This window comes from Panthera uncia, chromosome B1, assembly GCF_023721935.1.
Source record: "Panthera uncia isolate 11264 chromosome B1, Puncia_PCG_1.0, whole genome shotgun sequence".
In the NCBI taxonomy this organism is placed as follows: domain Eukaryota; kingdom Metazoa; phylum Chordata; class Mammalia; order Carnivora; family Felidae; genus Panthera; species Panthera uncia.
Window position 1 is genome coordinate 68,833,670 of NC_064811.1, and position 21,299 is coordinate 68,854,968.

At 37.6% G+C, this 21,299-nt stretch overlaps 1 protein-coding gene and 1 pseudogene across 1 annotated transcript in view; both read left to right on the plus strand.

Annotated features, from left to right (window-relative positions):
- ARHGAP24 (Rho GTPase activating protein 24) overlaps window positions 1–21,299 on the plus strand; it is a 516,123-nt gene that overhangs the window by 18,137 nt on the left and 476,687 nt on the right. The window lies entirely within an intron of this gene.
- On the plus strand, window positions 5,464–14,482 carry LOC125923673 (V-type proton ATPase subunit E 1-like; annotated as a pseudogene).

Sequence of the window (21,299 nt, forward strand, 5' to 3'; positions counted from 1 at the left end):
TCTCAGTTGGTAGTAGTTTCTTTTTCAGGAAAATGAAAACCAAAATAGAACTCCTTTATGTGGTTGTTGTAAAATTTAAATGAGCTAATAGATAGTGGTGCTTAGAAACATCCCTGGCACATAGTAAGCATTCACTAAATGTTATTGCTGTTGTGGTGGTTATTACCTGTGTACCATGGCTCCCTTGTGGTCTCTGCATCATACTGCATTTTCTAGACCACTAGATATGTGGGCACTTAAGATGTATATGCACGGTAAGGAATAGGAAGTTATTCCTCCATTGGAAGGAGTCAGTCCCTCAGGGGAGGATGAAGTTGAAAGGAGATGGCAATTAAAAAGTAAACAATACATGGGGTGCCTGGGTGGCTCAGTTGGTTAAACATCCGACTTTAACTCAGGTCATGATCCTGTGGTTCCTGAGTTTGAGCCCTGCGTTACTCTCTGTGCTGACAGCTCAGAGCCTGGGGCCTGCCTCAGATTCTGTGTCTCCCTTTCTCTCTGCCCCTCCTCTGCCCATGCTCATGCTCTGTCTCTCTCTCTCTCTCTCCCAAAAATAAATAAACATTAAAAAAAGTAAACAACACAAAATACCATGTGATTTCACTCATTTGTGGAATTTAAGAAACAAATGATCAAAGGACAGGGAGGGGGAGAGAGAGAGAGGGAGGAAGGGAGGGAGAGAGAGAGAGAGAGAGACAGAGAGAGAGAGAGAGAGAGAGAAACCAAGAAACAGACTCATAACTATAGAGAGAAAACTGATGGTTAGTTACCAGAGGGGAAGTGGGCAGAATAGGTGATGGAGATCAGGGAGTGCACTTGTTGTGATGAGTACTGGGTGTTGTATAGAATTGTTGAATCACTGTATTGTACATCTGAAACTAACATAACACCTTATTAAGTCTACTGGAATGAAAATAGAAAATTTAAAAAGTAAACAATACAACATTACTATGTACTTTTTACTCTCCTAATATCTTCTCTATTGATTTAAGTCTCTCCCATAAGAAATAAAATAGTAGAAAACAGCCCTTTTTTGAATTTTTTTTCTCATAATAAGATAAAATTTCATGAGAAACTCCAAGATAAGGAGAAACCTAAGCCAAAAATAGACTCGCCAACCTGACAAGCCATTTTGTCTTTCTGAAAGATGAGATCTGTAAACTTCCCGGTATCACAGTCTCTTTCTCTGCTTTGTTTCTGGGTTTCAGTGAAGAAGGAAGGGAGCTGGAAGGGATGGGGTTGGTAGGAAATGCTAAAAAGAGGAGGAGTGTCCCAAATCAAGTAGTAGTTGAGTCCAGAAAAAAATTATTAATTTAGAATTATCAGATATGAGGACAGAGTGACTTCTATTAGAATGTCTATTTTTAATAGTGTGTCTGGATTTAGCACCCTATAATATGATGGGTGTTGCCAGCACTTCTGATGTTCCGATAGAGGTGTGATAGTGACTCAGTGCTCGGGTTTCTCTCCTTAGCTGTAATTTATGAATGTCAGCATGATTTATCTGGGATGGAGAAAGACAATTCTAATGTTTTGATAGTACTGCTTATTTCATATATGTTTGCATCTCATTTTGATTTGGCATCTTCAAAACCCTGGGGACTGTATGAAGTAGTTACACTACTGTTACTCTCATGAGATTTTGATCTTTTATTTTAAGTAGCATAGTGAACTCTTTCTGTCAGTGAATGCATTTTCCACTATTAGTCACACTTGGTGGTTACAAGGTTCTGTTTTCTTTTATACAAATGCCAACATTTTTGTAGCTTATTGACTGATGGAGGGTGCATGTTGAAAGCTACTGGGAACCATGAAAAGGAAGAGACTACAGGTGTTTATTTACTGAGGGTTAATAAGAGACTCATTGATATGGTATTCTCATCCTTTGTCTGCAGGGATCTAGGAGAGTTTTTGGTTGCATGTGGCTTTGTGGCTTAGCAGTTGTAACACAGGAACAGCTTGTGAGTATCACCATGTGACAGGGCCATCAAGCAGCAGAAATAGGTCCATCACAACCACTGTTGACTTGTGCATGGGAATCCTTGGTATGGTGGGAATGTTTATTTATTTACTTTTCATAAACTAAAGTAAAGAACTGCTGCCTTGAAGAAGTCTATTTCCCCTCTGGCTTTTGAGAAGATTATAATCTTTTGCATGATTTATTGATCACCTTTTGACCATAAGTGTATGTCATGTCATATTGGACAGGTTTCAAGTTCAACAACATATAAATAAAAATGGCCATGCAACAATGTGAAGACAAGCATACTTAAGCTCCAGGGTATATTCAGTTGTAACGATAAAAAAACACAGCCTTAGGTCTTCCATGGTTCATCACATTTTCATGTGGGTTTTGCAGATTCCTGGCTACAGACATTAGGACCCGTATTTTGGTCACAAGTTGAAAACCTTTGGGAAATTGATATTACCCAGTGTCTGTGGTGAAAGTTTATCCTTTCTGGGAAAAGTTCTACCTACAAAATAGAGAGGGATGAGAAGAGATTTATGGATAGACAAAGAAGGAATTAAGTCATTTTCTAAAGTTTGTAAGTGGACAAGGAAGGAAGAAAGTCATCTCAAGCAGAGAGAAACCCAGGTGCAAAGAAACAACGCAGTGGTGAGAATATCAGGAGACATTTGGTAAATGTCCAGGAGTCTAGGATGAATTTGGACACTGCTGATAATGGAGGAAAGGAGTAAAGAACTATGAAAGAGTTAACATGACTAAACTGGGTGATTAATTAATGGAAGGAGGGTGAGAGAGAAGGAGATGGGAAAGACCCGAACCAGCTGAGCTTATTAGTCATGGATGTTAGTGACCACATCTCACTCTGCCACATCCATTTCTGAATAGCCCAATTGGGGTATTAAATCATGTGCTTTTGTGAAGCCTAAAAATAGTTTCATGCCTCAAATCTGTCAGTCCTATGAGCAACTTTGAGAAAATAAGTTCTGTGTGTATTAAATTCTGGAAAAGAACATTTACTTCTCAGAGATTTTATAAAGACTAATTGGAGGAGAGAAGTCACTTTGTAATAACTATATAAATGCAAAATGTATTGTTACTCAGTTGCCTACCACTAATGGCCAACATTAAACATGTGTGTTTGCAAAAGCATTTCCTCTGTGCTAAATTAAGAAATGCAGCACCTTGTCCTTAATTTTTTAGTGATACTGTTGTAGCAGTCTCTGGACACATTGTGGCTTTGCCATGCACTTGGGTCTCCCTCCAGCATTCCAGCCCCTTTTCCATCTTTTTAATTTCTGGTCTAAACAAGAAGTAGTTATGGTTGAGTTCCTTTTTCTCTTAAGTTGGTTAATGAAAAGTGTTCAGTCCTTTTATCCAAGTAAAATAAATGCATAAGCCATGAGGCAAGCTGATAGTTTATTTTCTTTGGTGACAGGAGCAAGGAGATTTTTGTGAGGAAACAAAATACTTGTTTGCAAAGAATCAGTGTTAATGTGTCAAAGGTGACTAACATTTTGAATCTCATCCAGACACCTACTACAGGGGAACTAAGGACACAGTAAAATAATGGCCATCTTGATTGAATACCTGGCTTGGCTTTCCAGACTAGATTTCCATGTTGCTTGTACAGGTCTGGACCAAGTCTCACTAAAATTTTGTAGACAAAACCTTGCTCCTTTAACCCAACACTAGACAGAAAATAGCCAAGTGCTGTTACTTTTTTCTATGACATGCTTGCATTGGTATTCTGAATTTTTCAGGGTTACTAATGGGAAAAGAAGAACACTGTAGAGCACAGAGGCTCTGTGTCCTGTTTGTGAACTGAGCCTCATGCTGAACTGCCTTTAGAGAGTGAGATTCTACTTCCCTAAGAGGGGAAATCCATTGGCCAGGGCATAACAGAGTAAAGAGAGCAAAGAGAGTCTTTCTCCTGTAAAGCCCGGAGAAAAATTAGAATCTTTGGAAAGAGGGCCCTGGAATCTATATTCTAATTTCTCACGTGAGTCTTGTGTACATGAAAGTTTTAAAGTATTTACTAAAATATCTGCACCCTACCAGGGTCATTTTATGAAAAAAAATGCATATATGTACAACTAAAAACTGCTTATCTACATTCTAAGGAAATGAAAGGTACTTCTAAGAGGTCACGTGGCTTTATGTGGGAGGCCAACACCTGGAAGATCAGAAAGCCTTTATCAGTCTTTCATTCCTCTTTCCTCCTGCCTGTGGTGATTACTCAAGTTCAAATATGTGAAACCATGAAAAGTGAAGGCACATTCTCAAGGGGTCCAGTTGAAGAGAGCTCCCACTTGGCTTACACCCTTGACTGGACCTAGGATTGGTCCTTCCCTTGCATCAGCTACTACAACCATCTTCCATTATCACCACTTAAAGGAACGTTCCATTAAACAACAAAGTGCAAACCAAAATAAGACAAAGAAACATATGCCTTGCATATTGTTGCTGAAGGGGAAGTGTGGATAGTGATTGACTCAGCTCTGTGCTGTTCCGCATGGTAGCCACAGCTATTGAGCATTTGCCCTTGTGCCAGTACAACTGTGGAACTGAGTTTTTAATTTGTTCCTAATTTTAACTTAATTAACTTATATTTGAGTTGAAAAACACATTTTTTGGGGTGCCTGGGTGACTCAGTCTGTTAAGCATCTGAGTTCGGCTCAGGTCATGATCTCACAGTTCACGAGTTCAAGCCCTGCATCGGGCTCTGTGCTGACAGCTCAGAGCCTAGAGCCTGCTTTGGATTCTGTGTCTCCCCCTCTCTATCTCTCTCTGCCCCTCCCCTGCTCATACTCTGTCTCTCTGTCTCTCTGTCTCTTAAAAATAAATAAACATTAAAAAAAATTTTTTAAACACATTTTTTTTTCAATTATTGCAAACAGTTTAAGTATTTTTTGGAATAACTAGGTTTCTGGAAGTCTTTTTTTTAAACTATGAGTTTTAAATTTCATTCCTAATAACAATCAAGTATTTCTGATAAAAATTTAGCCTCCAAATGGAGATGTGCTGTAAGCATAAAATATACACTGTATTTTTAAGACTTAGTAAAAAGAATGTAAAATATCTCACTAATATTTTTAATATTGTTTGCATGTTAAAATAATACATTTTTGGATACATTGGGTTTAAGTACATTATTAAAATTAATGTCACCTGTTTCTTTTTACTTTTTTAATTGTAGATAGTAGAAAATTTTATACATGACTTTCATTATAGTTCTGTGAGACAGCACTGATTCAGATGTTTAAGACAGCCCCATATTTCCACAGTATTGGATACTTAGAAGTCTGGGTTCCATAATATTCATTTTAATGTCATGGCTCCAATAGAGAATAAACATATATTAGATGATGACAATAAATAATTTTATGTCCTTAGAAAACAGTTGGAGGACTCCTGGGTGGCTCAGTCGGTTGAGCATCTGACTTCAGCTCAGATCATGATCTCGCAGTTCATGGGTTCAAGCCCTGTGTTGGGCTCTGTGCTGAGGTTGGGCTCTGTGCTGACAGCTCAGAGCCTGGAGCCTGCTTCGGATTCTGTGTGTGTGTCTCTCTCTCTGCCTCTCCCCTGCTCACTCTGTCTCTCTCTTTCTCAAAAATAAATAAACATTACAAAAAGAAAAATGAAAAGACAATAGTTGGACTGCTCTATTACTAAGAATACAGATTATTAACCCAGCGGGAGCTAGTGCCAACCTAATAGGTGTCAAATCATTGAAACAACTAAGAATATTTAGAGTGAGGATGGAATACATGTTTACCAAGATCTTTTTCTTATTCCAGATTTCCTTCCCACAACTTTTGAAGAAATTTATGTTAGTTGAGATTAGCTAGGCAAAATATACTGTTTCAATTATATCACATGACACATATAAATCTAGCAATAAATATTTATGAATCGTCAGTTCAGATGTGGAATGCTCAGGTCCTCAGAGAGGAATATAGGAGCCTATAAGACTTCATTCTTGCCCATGTGAAACTTAGAAATCTGGTATAGTAGGTAAGAAACATATTTTAAAATTTGGAAATATAGGGGCACCTGGGCAGCTCAGTCAGTTTAAGTGTCAGACTCTGTTTCAGCTCAGGTAATGATCTGGCCAGTTTGTGAATTCGAGCCCTGCATCAGACTCCATGCTGACCATGCAGAGCCAGTTTGGGATTGTCTCTCTCTCTCCCTCTTTGCCCCTCCTCTGCTTGTGCTCTTTCTCTCTCTCAAAATAAATACATAAACTTAAAAAAATTGAAGATTTGGGGCTCCTGGGTGGCTCAGTCAGGTAAGTGTCCGGCTCTTGGTTGCAGCCTAGGTCATGATCTCAAGGTTTGTGAGATCAAGCCCCGCATCAGGCTCTGTGCTGACAGTGTGGAGCCTGCTTGGGATTCTCAATCTCTCTCTCTCTCTCTCTCTCTCTCTCTCTCTCTCTCTCCCCCTCCCCCCCCCTCCCTCCCTCCCTCTCTTTCTGCCCCTCCCCTGCTCACTCGCTCTGTCTCAAAAATAAATAAACATTAAAAAAATTGAAGATATGAAAGGACATACATAATGGAGGACTAAATTGTAGATTCTAATTGTTTGGAAATTTGGGGGCAAAACCAAACAAATGTGAACTGAGGTTTTGTAAAGTGAAGGCTGTATAGTGAAGATGGGTCTTGATCTAGGATGGTCAGGTTTGCATGGCCCTGGGGAGGGAGCTCCCAGAGATTTGCACATTGACACAAGGGGCTTACTTTTGGGTCACTGATCACTTCCCTAAAGCTGTTTACTTGCCTTCCTACCTGAATGTGAACTTTTTGAGGACAACGATTCTGTTTATTTCGTCTTCTTCATTCCAAAGCCTTTGGTGCCTGGTGTGTGGTGGGTATTCAGTTATATTTATGGATTTCATCAATATCTGAATGAGTAAGTGAGAGCATTCTCATCTGAATAAAGAGAATAACCCAGGAAACAGTAATGGGCATGAGCATTATGAGATGTGGGTTATAGAAGACCTTTTATCATTTTACTTTCTGATCTAAAAAAATAGAAGTGTTTCCTAACTTTTTCTGAGGGTTGTTGGAGATCTTCACACATGAAGAGAAAGGACTTGATAAACTATAATGTACTATTAAATCCCAGACTTCACTATTACTCACCCAGGGACAGGTTCTTCTTCATCTTTGTAGTTGTCACCTTGTATAGAAATTGATATTCAATAACTGGTTGTTTAATAAAAGAGTCAAAGAATGAATGTCTTGCCACTTTCTTTATTTCTGTTTTCTACCTGCCTGAAAATGCAGGTAGCTTTCTTGTTAGAAAAGTGTCTAAATTCTGGTTAAACTTTGAAGAGAGCTTGGCATCTTTGCTTACGAATCAATTTCATGTGTGTGAGTCCATGAATTTTTTCATATCTCTTTTGTCTTTTCAGTACAATTAAAAAAAAACTTTTAAAATGTATTCTTTGGCCATTAGAATTGATTCAGATTTTTGAAGTTTCCAGGTATATGGCCTCAGGATTGAGTTTTCCACTCAATATATAGAAATATATTGAGATATAGAAAGCACATCTCAGTTAAAATATACCTTCACTTTGCTCATGTGATTCCTCCTATGTAAGGCAGTTAGGGAAGACATGAAATATCTTTCCTAAAATCCTGATTCAGATACACCCAACAACAATAATTTGGGGGCAACAAGGTCAAGATTATTATTAAAGAAAATACCGCATTAAAAATGCTAACTTCAAAAAAAGAATTTCCAACTTAAGAGCGATACGGGCAGAACTGAGTGGTTTATTCTGAAGGTTGCAGGAGTGGTCTTCCATTCTTAAATTACAGCTCTCAAAGAGTATTTCTCTGTGATGTATGCTTTCCATATCTTACAACTGCATTTGTCAATTTTACCTCAATAAAACTGGGGTTAAAAAAAAAAAGAATGTTTCTCTTCCTGACTCATAAGCATTTGACCTAAGGCTAAAAAGGCTCAGAAATGTTTTGTCACCACCAGCCGAAATAGAAGCACAATTCAGATCCTATAGATAAAACTCCAACATCCTGTCTCCAAGCTCTGAGCATTCATTTCTCATAATATTCCTTCCTTCCATTCTCATTACTGTCACCCTTCCCCAGGCCCTCCACCTTCTGACACCTGGATTATTGCTGTTTTGTACAACCATTTAATTTATCTGCCTTTAGCTTTTGCTGCAATTAAATCCATCTTTCATATTGGTGCCAGTTCAGTAAACCACTGCTTTCTTCCTATCTTTCCTCTCTCTCCAAGTCTACACTGGCTACACTTCTTGCTGGGGTTTTCCAGTCATAATTGACCCAGTCAACCTTCTTTCTCTGTGTCTTTCCACTGTCCTCCTCCCACATCCCAGTATTACTCCCTTTTCCAGTCCTTTCCCTGCCTGGAATTCCCTCCTCCCTCCTTGTGTGAGTCTGGTCAGCCCTGGGTCCTGTCCTGTCCTTCCATGAAACTTTTCCTCCAGTCTGTCCCTGCAAGGAGTGATCCCTCCATTGTCTTAAGTTTTAGAGAATTCTAGCTATACACTTAATTGTATCATTTATCAGATTCTACTTCCTAGTATTAGTTTTTATCTGTGTGTTTTAAATGGATATTGCTTAATTGGATTAAAAAACAAAGTATAAAAGGAATATCTAGATTATAAAAAAGACATATGCACACATTTAAAAACATATGGAATGTGTTATAGAGGACCTATTTATCAGTATATTAAATATAGAAACAGTTTCTAGCACTGAAAGTTGAAGCAGGACCTGAAGAAAACTTTCTCTTTGAGAAACTCTTTCTTTATCTAGGTATTTAGAAAGGCTCATCTACTCTAACCTGGTGGCATGTTTATTCTTAAAGCATAATAAAAATGTGCTTCAAGATCTGCAACTGTAATGCTGCTGAGTTTCCTTTTGCTTTTTCATGATACTTTTTCTGGTTTGAATTTGTTAAAGGATATTTACTTTGAACCCTGAGGCTTTTCATGTAATTTTTAATTATGTATATGTATATTTACATTTATAATACATAATAAATACATTTACAATTATATATTTATAAATTAAATATGATACATTAAAAATGCTACTTTTGTACTATGGGCTGTTGTAATTGTGCCTTTTACTGAGAAACCCCTGCTCCTAATAGATATAATACTCTAATAGCACAAATGTAGAATGGTGACAAGATGTGTCCCCATCTTTATGGCCCTTGATCTTTACTATCCAGAAATATTTTTCAAAGATCAAACCACAGCACACTTGGCTCTTGGCACTAGAAAACTTGGGCTTTGATGGTGATCAAGTATTGCATGTGATGTGGCGGCTCTTAAAAGGGACTCTTCAACAATGTGATGGGGATATACACTGCTCTTTTGTTTCAGAGAAATACTTTGCCAAGATTAAAAAAAAAAAAAAAGACTTATAAGAGTAGGATTTTCCTCCTTTGGATTTTTGACTGGATACTTATCTTTATGAAAAAGTGCCATGGAATGTCTCATTTCATGTCGAAGCTGGCACTAGGACCCTGAAGAAATGTCTGCTATCAGGGCAAAGAACAGACAAAATGTCACACCTTCACACAATTCAGAATATTTTTTCTCCCTTACTGTCCCTTCACCTCATCTCTTTTTTTCTCTCTGTATTTCTCTCTCTCTCCCTCCCGCCCCCTCTCTCTCCTTCCCCCTCAACCCCTCCTCCCCATTTCCTTGCAGGTTCTCCACCTGCTTCCCCTTGTATCTTCAGCCTCATTTTTCTTCTTCTGCTCACCCCGCCCTGCTTTTCCTTGTGTGCCCATCTCTTTCTCTAAGACTTGGAAGTCTCTAAGACTTCCAAGACAAGATATCCTCACTGTATCTTTCCTGTCTTTCCCCTGAGTCTGTATTCTCTCTCCTGGTTTTTTCCTCTGGAAGGCAAATCCGTGTCTGTGGTCTGGTAAATTGTTGGTTGCGTAGGATCATGTATTGTGTAAGCTTGTCTTGTTTGTCCTTTCTACTATTAGTCTGTTTCTTCCAGATGAGCTCTTAGAGTGTGGTAATTTAAATAAAATAGTTGAACAGCCACCCCACAAAATACAATAAATCCTTTTTTAAAGATGAAAATTGCTTCAGGATAGATGTTGACCATTCCTGTAATTTAAAAGGCTATTTTGCAAAATATTTAAAAATAACTACAAAAATTGTGTTTACAACAGCTGAGGCAAAGACTAGGAACTCTGGTTAAATATATATATGTATCTGTCTTATGTGGATCTTCATGTAATTAGAATTCATTAAAATTGAAAAATGATACCTATTTTATATATAATTGAATATTTCTTTTATCATCCAGGAAAGATTTCGTGCTGATGTGGTAATAAAACATGGCATGCTGAAGGCATTGGAATTAGGCATTATGTTAGTTTTCTAAAGCTGCTGTAACACAGTACCACAACTCAGGTAGTTTCAAAACCCAGAGATGTATTCTCTCATAGTTCTGAAGGCTGAAAGTCTGAAATCAAGATGTCAGCAGGGCCATGGTCCCTCTGAAACCTGTAGGGAAATCATACTGTGCATCTTCCTGCTTCTGGTGGTTTGCTGGCAATCTTCCTTGGTTTGTAGCTATATCACTCCAATCTCTGTCTTCATTGTCACTTGTGTTCTTGCTTCGTGTCTCTGTGTTCATGGCCATCCTCTCATAAGGACACATATTGGACTAGGGGCCACCCTACACCAGTGTGACCTCATCTTAACTAATTATATCTACAATAACTATATTTCCAAATAAAGTCATATTCCTAGGCAGTGGGGGTTAGGACTTCAAAATATCCTTTTGGGGCCCTTCTAATCTCTTCTCCAGCCAGTGGCTCTTCAGCCTAGCACTGCTTTTGCCATGGCCCTCAGTGATGTTGGTGTGCAAAAGCAGATTAAGCATATGATGGCTTTTATTGAACAAGAATCCAATGAGAAAGCAGAAGAAATAGATGCAAAGGCAGAGGAAGTGTTCAACATTGAGAAAGGTTGTCTTGTGCAAACCCAAAGACTGAAGATAATGGAATACTATGAGAAAAAAGAAAAGCAGATTGAGCAGGAGGAGAAAATTCAGATGTTTAATTTGATGAATCAAGCAAGACTCAAAGTCCTCAGAGCGAGAGAAGACCTTTTTACAGACCTACTACTAAATGAAGCAAAACAAAGACTCAGCAAAGTGGTAAAAGATACAACCAGGTACAAAGTGCTGCTGGATGGATTTGTCCTCCAGGGTTTGTGCCAATTGTTGGAGGCCAGAATGAGCATTGTTCATTGCAGGAAACAGGATTTCCCTCTGGTAAGGGCTGCAGTGCAAAAAGCGAATCCTATGTACAAAATTGCCACCAAAAAAGATGTTGATGTCCAAATTGGTCGGAACTACCTGCCTGAGGAAATAGCTGGTGGATTGAGATCTATAATAGGGATCATAAAATATGAGCTTCCAATCCCCTAGAAAGCCGGCTGGATCTCCTAGTCCCTCAGATGATGCCAGAAGGGGACGTTTATTTGGTGCAAATGCCAACAGGAAGTTTTTGGACTAAACCTTTGGGAGAGGTGGAGTTGATCCACTGCTCTCCTGCTATGATGTGGAAGTTCCTGATATTTGACGAAACAAGATACCTGTGTGGCTCCCTCTTCACTAATAGTATGTATTTATCAGTGGATACTTTTCTGTAGCTAATGCCCGTGGTGCAATTGTTAAGAATGAGAGAAAGTTTCACTTAATGTAGTCAGGAAACCTACTTCTAGCTTATCTAAAAGTAGCACAGCTGTCATTTACTTCTGTAGCATGAAGGTGAGGGTATCAGATGGTGGTTACAGGAGCTTCACTAAGTCTTCTGCTTTTCCTCTGGTTTCAGTTCTCTAGCCTAGAGAGTGAAGTGTGGTGTTCTCTAATATTAAGTCTCTCCTTTTAGGCTTAAAATGCCTAGAGTGCGGGCATGCATTCCTTCCAGCAGTAGTAGCTTCGCTGTTAACCTATTTGGGCCTAGAAGTATTCCTCATCTGTAAATGCGATATAAAATAGAAGTTATGAATATGTTTTATTTATTGAAACAAAAGATTTACATGGAAAAATATATCTTTTTGGGTAGGGACACAATTTAACCCATAATAGGCAGTCTGGGTTCTCGTCTCATTTCTCCACTAATTAACCACGTAACCTTTGGCAAATTACTTAGCCTCACTGGGCTTCAATTGTAACATGTAGATAGTTATAGTTCTATAGCATTGTGCTATAAGGATGAAATGAGATACTGCTTGGCAAAATGCCTGGCACATAGTAAGTACAAGTACATATTAGTCATTCTCCTAGTTATTGTTATTTAGGTTGTTATTTTTATTGCTATTGTAGTTGGAGATACTATAGCTTAGTACCTGACCCATTGTAGTTGCTCATTAAATGTTAAATTTCAGTCACTCAAGGCCATTATAACTTGTGTACTGTGGATGTTGAAAATGCTGTCAGAGAATACTCAACTATAGAGTGGTTGAAGTTACTATATTTTACTAAAGGTTTGCCATCTGGATGCTAAAGGATTTTTTAATTTACCATGTCTTTCATAATTGTTTGGAAATGTAGGGGAGCCCTAGGATAATTTAGCAATGTAGGTCATGAATAATTAATTGAATTGAAGTTCAAGGAAACTGAGTCCTGATCAGCTTTCTCTATATCTTGTCATAATTTTTTTAAAAAATAAAAAGGCTATTTAATTTATATGTAACAAATACAAAGCTAAGACTATTAGATATTATATGATAATGATGATCCATTTTTTGAACCAGAAGAAAGAGGGGCTGAGAAAGGTTAAATTATTTCCCATTGTCACAAGGAAGTGCAAATGAATTAGAGGCTAATTAAAATCAGTACTCCATCATCCAGTAATTCCACTACTGGGTGTTTACCCAGAGAAAAGAAAAACACTAATTTGAAAAGCTATGTGCACCCCGATGTTTATTGTAGCATTATTTACACTAACCAAGATATGGATGCAACCCAAGATGAATGCATAAAGATGTGGTATATATATACATATGTGTATGGATAGATAGATATATAGATATTGGAATATAACTCAATTATAAAAAAGAATGAGATCTTGCCATTTGGGACAATATGAATGCACCTAGAGAGTATAATGCTGAATGAATTAAGACAGTCAGAGAAACACAAATACCATGTAATTTTACTCATATGTGGAACTTAAGAAACAAAACAAATGTACAAAGAAAAAAAGAGACAAACAAAAAATCGTACTCTTAAATACAGAGAACAAACGAGTGGCTGCCAAAGGGAAGGTGAGCGGGGGGAGGGGTGAAATAGATAAAGGGGATTAAGAGTACACTTATCATGATGAACACAGTGTCATGTATAGAAATGTTGAATCATTACAGTAAAGCCTTGGTTTGCGAGCATAATTCGTTCCAGAAACATTCCCATAATCCAAAGCACTTGTGTATCAAAGCAAATTTCCCCATAAGAAATAATGGAAACTCAAGTGTTTTGTTCCACAACCTAAAAATATTCCTATAAAAATGATTACAATACTGTAATATAATACAAAACAATAAAGAAAATATAAAATATAAAGACAAATAAACAAATCAACCTGCAGTTAATCTTTGAAAACTTTTGTGGCTGGTGTTTGGGAGACATGGGAGAGGAAAGGTGGGTTATTGTGTAGGATGACTTTCACTATCACTGACAGAATCACTGCTATCTATTGGCTCAATGGAATCTTTTTCTTTCCATGCAACTTTAACAAGGAACCTATCCAATGACCTAGAATGAAATAAAGCATTCCTTAGCTTACTCTTACATGGAAAAGCAAAAAACTGTCCATAGGTGCTTTGAAGGGACAAAAAATACACTAGTGCTAGTTGTGGGTACCTTCCAGCGTTCTGAAAAATCACTGGGATTTTTCTGCCAAACACTACTGCCTGGGACTAAACATCTGAGCATGGAGATGATCACCCACAATCCTGCATCAAGAGAGAGAGAGAGAGAGGGAGGGAGGGAGAGAGAGAGAAAAGAACAATTGTCTCAGTTGTGATCATGTGGCATTCAGTGTCATATGCTACGTGTATTGCAAGACATCACTCTTCTTTTTATTTTATTTTTTAATTTATATCCAAATTAGCATATAGTGCAACAGTGATGTCAGGAGTAGATTCCTTAATGCCCCTTACCCATTTAGCCTATCCCCCATCCCAAAACCCCTCCAGTAACCCTGTGTTTGTTCTCCATACTTAAGAGTCTCTTATGTTTTGTCCCCCTCCCTGTTTTTATATTATTTTTGCTTCCCTTCCCTGATGTTCATCTGTTCTGGGTCTTAAAGTCCTCATATGAGTGAAGTCATATATTTGTCTTTCTCTGACTAATTTCGCTTAGCATAGTACCCTCTAGTTCCATCCACGTAGCTGCAAATGGCAAGATTTCATTCTTTTTCATTGCTGAGTAATACTCCATTGTGTGTATGTATGTATGTATGTATGTATATATATATATATATACACACACACATATACATATACATATATACATATACATATATACTATACATATATACATATACATATATATACATATATACATATATATACATATACATATATACGTATATACATACACACACACACACACACACACATACCACATCTTCTTTATCCATGCATCCATCGATGGACATTTGGGCTCTTTCCATACTTTGGCTATTGTTGATAGTGCTGCTATAAACATGGGGGTGCATGTTCCCCTTAGAAACAGCATGCTTGCATCCCTTGGATAAATACCTAGTAGTATAATTGCTGGGTAATAGGTAGTTCTATTTTTAATTTTTTGAGGAACCTCCATACTGTTTTCCAGAGTGGCTGCATCAGTTTGCATTCCCACCAGCAGTGCAAAAGAGATCCTCTTTCTCTGCATCCTCACCAACATCTGTTGTTGCCCAAGTTGTTAATGTTAGCCATTCTGACAGGTGTGAGATGGTATCCCATTGTGGTTTTGATTTGTATTTCCCTAATGATGAGTGATGCTGAGCATTTTTTCATGTGTCGGTTGGCCATCTGGATGACTTCTTTGGAGAAGTGTCCATTCATGTCTTTTGCCCATTTCTTCACTGGATTATTTGTTTTTTGGGTGTTGAGTTTGATAAGTTCTTTGTAGATTTTGGACACTAACCCTTTATCTGATATGTCATTTGCAAATATCTTCTCCCATTCTGTCAGTTGCCTTCTAGTTTTGCTGACTGTTTCCTTTGCTGTGCAGAAGCTTTTTATTTTGATGAGGTCCCAATAGTTCATTTTTGCTTTTGTTTCCCTTGCCTCCAGAGACGTGTTGAGTAAGAAGTTGCTGCGGCCAAGATCAAAGAGGTTTTGGCCTGCTTTCTCCTCGAGGATTTTGATGGCTTCCTGTCTTACATTTAGGTCTTTCATCCATTTTGAGTTTATTTTTGTGTATGGTGTAAGAAAGTGGTCCAGGATCATTCTTCTGCATGTTGCTGTCCAGTTTTCCCAGCACCACTTGCTGAAGAGACTGTCGTTATTCCATTGGATATTCTTTCCTGCTTTGTCAAAGGTTAGTTGGCCATACGTTTGTAGGTCCATTTCTGGGTTCTCTATTCTGTTCCATTGATCTGAGTGTTTGTTCTTGTGCCAGTACCAAACTGTCTTGATGATTACAGCTTTGTAGTATAGCTTTAAGTCTGGGATTGTGATGCCTCCTGCTTTGGTTTTCTTATTCAGGATTGCTTTGGCTATTTGGGTTTTTTCTGGTTCCATACAAATTTTAGGATTATTTTTTCTAGCTCTATGAAGAATGCTGGTGTTATTTTGATAGGGATTGCATTGAATATGTAGATTGCTTTGGGTAGTATTGACATTTTAACACTATTTGTTCTTCCTATCCAGGAGCATGGAATCTTTTTCCATTTTTTTTTGTGTCTTCTTCAATTTCTTTCATAAGCTTTCTATAGTTTTCAGTGTATAGATTTTTCACCTCTTTGGTTAGATTTATTCCTAGGTATTTTATCGTTTTTGGTGCAATTGTAAATGGGATCGATTCCTTGATTTCTCCTTCTGTCACTTCATTGTTGGTGGAAAGGAATGCAACCGACTTCTGTGCATTGATTTTATATCCTGCAACTTTGCTGAATTCATGAATCAGTTCTAGCAGGTTTTTTTGGTGGAAACTTTTGCATTTTCCATATACAGTACCATGTAAGACATTGCTCTTTTATAAAGTTAAAATTTATTAGAAATGTTTGCTTGTCTTGTGAAACACTTGCAGAGCAAGTTACTTGTAATCCAAGGTTTTACTGTATATTGTACTCCTGAAACTAATATAACATGGTATGTTAATTATAAATCAGTTAACAAAGGGTGGGAGAAATCAGTATGCTGTCAATTGTTCACACTCCAGAGGACAGAGTGCTGAAGGATTTGAGTGTATTCTCAGGTTAGGTGTATGAATCATCTCAACCAACTCATGGTTAGCTCTGGCTTACATTTCCTGCCCCTTAGATTAATTTGGCTTTGTCTCTGCTTTGTCAATCTTCAACACTTCTCTGTCACTCCTGCCTTTTACCTCCTGCTCTACAGGAGGTAGCAGATAATAGCTACTAGACCTTTACTTATTCATAGGAATATCTCAATCAAAAGGTGATTTTTCAGGGAATTTTCCATCTAACTCCAAAAGAGGTTGGGAAATAAATTTATTAGATTCTGTCAGTTCATAAGTGGCTGCCAAACCTCCAGTGGACAGCTTGAGTGAAGAGGAAGTGTATCAGAAGTGAAGAGGAATCAAGCATGATTGGCCACCAGAGGAGACATAAATCTTTTCCCAGTTGCTGCCATGTCAGCCACGTGGGGATTCCTCCTTCAGTATTCATTTTGGCCACTGGGACTACTAATATGCCTTCACTGGTCAGCTAACCATAATTTTTAACCCACTTACAAAAGCAGTGCAAAATAATCATAGCACACCACATTTAAGAGAAACATTTTCTTTTGTTCAGTTTTTCAGTTCTCCTATCCAGCTGCCTAAATAAATACTCTCAGTTTAGAACTACTTCCTTTTTCTCTTTAGAGGTTTCTTGTAGTTTTTTCTTTAATTACTTGATTGCGCATATATATATATATATATATATATATATATATATCTGGTCTTTAGTCATGAATCTTTGCTGAAGACAGAAAACCAATTTGAAATAATTTTAACACAGAGAGGAATTTGTCAGCTCATATAAGCAAATGGTAGGAGGGGTTGGTGTGGAAGTAACATTAGGGCTGACTGGGTCTGGGGGTTGACTGCTGTCAGGATTCTTCACATTTATCTCTTTCATCTCAGTGTGGTGGTTCTTTTCTCTGAGACTGTATTCTCCATCAGTAAGGGAACCTTCTGTAGGAAGACCTCATTCACATTCCTACAGCCTGACAAGGAGAAAAGAAGAGTTTTCTTCTCCTAGCACAAGCTTGGGCAATCTCAACAGACTCCGATTAGCTCAGCTCAGTAGAATATGTACATCCAACCGATTGGGACTCAGTCATCATCAGCTAACACCAGAGCCACGTGGCCAGGGGAAAATGTTTTGAAAGAATAGGTGATATTTGGGGTGCCTGGGTATCTCAGTCAATTAAGACTCCAACTCTTGACTTCAACTCAGGTCTTGATCTCAAGGTTTGTGAGCTTGAGACCCACATTGGGCTCTGCTTGGGATTATCTCTCTTTTTCAAATAAATAAATAAATGAAGTTAAAAAAAGAAAATATTAATTAAGAAAAGAATAGGTGATATTTGGGTACTAAAATAATAAATGCCCAATGCATCTGAGATTGTGAAATGCTTTCTTTATCTATTGCTTTGGTTTTTTTTCCACACTTTTTTCCCCTTTTGGGATGGGTTCTCTTCTCCACTCTTCAGATTGCCTAATTCTGGTTTCTTTATAATTTTGGTATCTGCCTGAAAGGTTTGACCTGAGTCACAGTTGCAGTGTCCTCTCTTATTCTATTTGAGAGTTGTCATGACAGGGGTCCTAATGTGTGTATGTTGCTTTTACCTCCAATTTGTTCTCACATAAATGACCTGAATTCCTGTTTTCTGTCTGTGGAAATTAGGTTCTAGTCAGTCTTATTGAAAGTCTTTGTGGAGTGGTCCATTGTCATACAATTCCCACAACTTTTACTCTTTGATGATGCAAGTTCCTTCTTTCAGCATAATACTTCACACACAGTGTATCCCTTTTCTTTTCTAGTGTTAATTCTTGGTCACATTGCTCACCTTTTCCACATTCAGTAACTAATCATATCCCCAGCAGTTCTCTTATATAGGTAATCCATTTATTTTTTAATGAGTTTAAGAATGAGATATTTGGATTGCCTTTTGCAGCAATACATTAACTATCACATATAATTTTATCTACTGCTTTGCTTATGCAAAATGTCAGTCACAGTGAGTCTTAGATATTTACATAAATTGATTTATATTGTCTAAAATTCTCATGTCAGTAGCACTTTATTAAATATTTATGAGAGTCTGAAAATGCAAGATAAATTATGCAGTTAGATGGGTAACAAAGGTATTATAGTATTCTTTCCATATTCATAGAGGCTAATTTATAGAGGGCCATTCTAATAGACTGTTCTGCAGATATTTATTCAAATCACTAAATGCTCTCCTCTTTTCTAAGTTCCTTCACATCATCTTTCTCTAGTGAGAGAAGCAGCCTCATTCAGGTTCTTTGACCTTTTACTCCTCTCTCAAATGTCTTCTCATCTTCTTTCCCACAGGAGGATTTGTCCATGACACAAAACTATTTGTTGGCAGCTGCAGGAGAAATTGCCATCTATAGATGGGAGCAAGAAAAAAAGGGAGCTAGCACAAATGAATAGCATTGGGAAGGAAAACACATTAAAACTACAGATACAAAAGGGATTTAAAGTTTGTAGGAGAGTAGCATGTCCAGATGACAGTAATAACTTGAAGTTTTAGATGAAATAGATAATTTTCTAACAAAATATAAATTATTAACCTAGTCTCGAAAAATAGAAATCATGAATAAATCAGTAACCATGAAAGAAATAAAATTAATGGTAAAATGTCTTGCCCTTCTTCCACACCAATCTTCAAATAACAATCCCAGATATTTATAGGCATAATTTTAAAAACCTTTAAGAGCAGAAAATGCCTATCTTAGGCAAACTGGGTCAGACACTCAAAATGGGAAATCTAACTGAACCACTTTATGCAGCTTGTGTAACTTTGATGTTAAAAATGGATATAAGGATAAGAATAAGAAATAGTATAGTATATTTTCATGTATGACTATAAAAGCAAAAACCTTAATGTACCATTGACAAAATATTTTCAGCAGTGTATAAAAAACTACATGATAGCCAAGAGATTATCCAAATCCAAAAATGCAAAGATGGTTCAATTTCAGACACCTATAAAATTTAGGAGAAAATTTCATATGGTTTTCTCAACAGACAGAGAAAAAGCATTCGGTACAATTCAACACTCAATTATGATATAAACTCTTGGTAAACTAAGGATAGAGAAAATTTTCTACTATTTTGAAAAGAGATATCTATCAAAAACCTCCTACAAATGTTATTGTTATTTAGAAAAACTTACAAACATTCCTGTTCAAGTCAGCAACAGGATAAGAAATCCTGTGATTATTCCCATTATTCAGCTGGATGTCCTAGCCAAATTTAAAAGGCAAGAAAAATAAGACATGTAAGAACTTAAAAGAAAAAGAAAAAATTACAAATAATGAAACTGACTAAGTAGAAAATCCAAGAGAAGCATTACATATATCATTAGAACAATTTAGACATGAATTTGGCATGTTCACCAGTTTCAAGATTAATATACATAAAATAGTAGCATTCCTGGAAATCAGCAATTAACTAACTAGAAAATGTCAGAGGAAAAAATACACACCATTTATGATAGGCAAAATAGTGACCCCCCAATTGACTGTTCACCCTGAAACCTGTGAATACGTTACTTTAGCTGGAAAATGGGGAATTCAGTTTATAGGTGGAATTAGGTTTAAAATAAAGGGATTATCCTGGATTATCCAGAAGATTTAAATGTCATCACAAGTGTCTTTCAAATATGAAAGAAAGAGGGAGAGGAGTCAGTATCAGAGTGATGGAGAAAGACTCTGCCTGCCATTGTTGGCGTTCAAGATGGAAGGAGACTGCCAAAGAATGTTGGCAGCCTTTAGAAGATGGAATAGGTAATAAAGAGGATTCTTCCCTAGAGCTGCTCAGTGTGGGAAAAGATAGCTGGCCTTTTTGCTCCTGCTAAGGTTCCTGAATGAAGCTCCCTTCTCTTTTCCTTTCAATCTTCCACACTCAAAGACCTGGAGGGCTCAGACTTCTGGTCACTTCCCTACTTGGGCTCCTGGGTTTCTGAGAAATTAGGCTTATGTCGGGGAAACACACAGGGATTTCTTCTCAGATATCAGCCACTCACAGACCCAGTGACCCTTTGCATCAGGACTGGTAGAGAGAAAAACGTTAACAGTGAAGAGGAAGGAAGCTCTAATTAAACTTGTCTAAAGCTCTTGTCCAGTGACCTATTGACTACAAACTCAGACTGGCTAAGCTGACCCACTGGATCATGTGTTACCTCTGCATTAATAAAATATATGGAATTATTTTAAATTTGTGATAAAAGTGATAACTTTTGTGATTAATTTTTTTTATTTAAAAGTAATACAACCTCTCTCAGTTTGGGTGTTCCCAAAGCAGATCCTGAAACAAGGATTTGAGTGAAGATCATTTGTGGGGAAGTGATCCAAGGAAGCCTGTTGAAGAAGTGAAGCCAGACATGGGAGAAAGAAAAGGCAATGAAGGGTGCTTATGGAGAAGGTGATGGCTCTGAGCAGCTGGGTCTCAATCCTGCTGGGAATTCTCTGAGAGATGATGTATTCTTCAGAATTAACTCATGTAGGAAGCTTGAGCCTAGGCTTTATTATTCAGAACTTTTAGTCTGTACTGCATGGGTGAACCAAACATGCTCTTATGATCCAAAAAATCCTCAAAGCAGAGGAATTTTGCAATTCCTCCCCCCAAAATCTTTTTCTTTTAATGTTTATTTGTTTTTGAGAAAGACAGAGACAGAGAGTGAGTGGGGGAGTGGGAGGGGCAGAGAGAGAGGGAGACACAGAATCTGAAGCAAGCTCCAGGCTCTGAGCTGTCGGCACAGAGCCCAACATGGGTCTCAAACTCACAAACTGCAAGATCATGACCTGAGCCAAAGTCGGATGCTTAACTGACTGAGCCGTCCAGGCACCCTGTCTTCAAGTCTTTTTTA